Here is a 2,347-nt window from a genome sequence, read left to right as displayed (position 1 = left end):
GCCCTAAAATTATTTAAGGTTTTTAGATTGAAATAATAAAACTGTCTTTTTAGAAATGTTACATGGCACACTTTCAGACATTTTTCTACCTTTTTCCCCTCTTGTATTTTAAACACAATACACAACTTCAAATACTTTTAATTGCAGCGTTCTGAAAACAGGTCCCACCAAATGAGTCCCTTTAGGCCACTGTTACCACAGAAACTCTGGATAATCTGCTTTGTGTCATTTGAGCCATGTTTTTACAGAAATACCTGCTCTGAACATGTAAGTTGACTTTTTCCTCATTGTTCTCAGCAGTATTTTCTTACTGTACCTTGTGTCTTGTCCAGGTGAAAGCACACTTGTTGAAGCAGACAGAAGATGCCTTTACTGATTTAGCTTGAGCCCAACATGCTAACTGCAGCCGTCTGAAGAGTCACTCACCTGAGGTCTGAGATGGGCCACTCTCTTCAAGACAAGGTACCTGCTCCCCAAGACCACTAAGACAAAACAGGCTGTCATCCAGTGTTAAAAATCTAGTTTACTTTTAGTCGAGCAAATCTACAGTGAATTTAGTGACATGTTCAGAATTTCCTATAACTTTTTCAATTATTTACAATTAAGGGGAGGACAAAAACAAAGACTTAAGCACGTGACTCTGCGTGTGTCAGAGGTCAGAGTCTGGTGTTGTAAAATCTGTTACAATCTCCAAAACCAAATATGATTTAGTAGGACAGGGGGTCACTAACCTTGTTGAGACTGAGAGCTACTTCAGGGGTACAGAGGAACATGAACGGAGCTTGTTTAATGCAAATATATCTGCACGACTCATGTTCATTTATAATAGGAATAAATTTACATGTGTGAATATTTTATTGCCTGATCATAATGGTATGGACTCATTGTGATAATTATCAGTAATTTATCATAGTAAATTATTATTGATAGCAGTAAGTGATTAGAACTCTTTGCAGCAGATGGATCTGAGTCCACAGTTCCCAGTTTGAATCTTGGAGCTCTTCTGTGTGACTCTAGGTGTGACTGGGAGTGTGGATGGCTGTTTGTCTCTTTCTTTGTCTGTGTCCTTGTCAACATAATACAGTCTTAATAAAAATACGAATGTACTTTTACTAACAATAACAAGTGAACTCTAAAAAAAACAGTGTGCAAACCTCAAACCTTTACATTGCCTGTTTTACTTACTCAATTTCTAACTTAAAAGATCACATTCAGTTTTCCAATCTAAAAATATTAAATTACAGCATTTAGATTTTTCTGTGACCTCACACATAAATACAAGCAATTGGAGCTTAAAATGCATGAAACAAATACAACTGGTATAGTAATTTACTTTGATTGTAGAATGGTCATCAGCAAGTGTAGATTACCTCATCACGATATTAAATAATTGTATGCCATAAAATAAGCTTAAGTAGTTACTGCAGAACCTGACAATTGTTTTATTAATCGGCAGAATAATCAATTGATTAATCGATTACTACCATAATTGCGTTACTGTTGTTGAACTATATGAACTAAGGCATGCTCCCATGGTGAATTTCTTCTTTAAATGCTGAGGCTTCCAGAGCTGTCAAGTAACTAAGTACAAATACTTTGTTACTTTATTTAAGTAGTAATTTTGGTTATTTATACTTTAGTGGAGTAATTATTTTTCAGCCTACTTTTTACTTCTACTTCTTACATCTTAATTCAATTACCTGTACTTTCTACTGCTTACTTTTTAAAAATGCAAAAAGTATTTCATTTCTATTCAACTTTGACTTGTTTTTATTCCATCTTTTCATTGTTCAAAAAAAATTTATAAATATAAATCTATCCAGACACATGGAGCCCATGGATAGAGTGAATTTGATTGTGGTTGATAAGAAGTGTAAATATATACCATCCTGACATCCTATTGGATTGAACTCACTCCATCACACCTGTGTGACACAAATCACATCACATTCCAGCAGGACAGACTGTGGCACAGTGATTCCCAACCAGGGGTACAAGCACCCCTCGGGTTACGCGAGCATATTACGGGGGTACGTGGAAAAATTTCCCAGGTGCTCAAAAAAATAAGAAAAAATAGCAATGTGGAAATTATGGATTTGACACAAAATGGATTCCAGTATAAAAAGCAGAATCTCACAGAATTTGCTAATTTGGGTGAGTTTGTGATGTATTTTGGACGTTGCTGTTTTCTGCACCTGCCATTACCTGGCTTACTTATTTAATTACTTATTCACTTTCAAAGCAACTTTTTATCTTTATCTTTAATCTTTCTTTGAAAAGAATAACATGCCTGAGAATTAAATGTTCTATGGGGTTAAATAAATAATTTTCATTTAATAAACAGTTG

At 34.8% G+C, this 2,347-nt stretch overlaps 1 protein-coding gene across 2 annotated transcripts in view; it reads left to right on the top strand.

The window, feature by feature from the left end:
- The window catches only part of LOC106532940 (zinc finger protein 609), a 24,420-nt gene that overhangs the window by 3,079 nt on the left and 18,994 nt on the right, over positions 1–2,347 (top strand). For both annotated transcript variants that reach the window (XM_014029119.1, XM_014029118.1), the window contains exon 2: positions 333–462. The gene's annotated coding sequence lies outside the window, so the exon portion shown is untranslated. The remainder of the gene's footprint in view (positions 1–332; positions 463–2,347) is intronic.

Source organism: Austrofundulus limnaeus, unplaced genomic scaffold, assembly GCF_001266775.1.
Source record: "Austrofundulus limnaeus strain Quisiro unplaced genomic scaffold, Austrofundulus_limnaeus-1.0 Scaffold857, whole genome shotgun sequence".
NCBI classification, from domain to species: Eukaryota; Metazoa; Chordata; class Actinopteri; order Cyprinodontiformes; family Rivulidae; genus Austrofundulus; species Austrofundulus limnaeus.
Note: the sequence above shows the minus strand (reverse complement) of the source record. Positions and strands in the feature narration are given on the sequence as shown.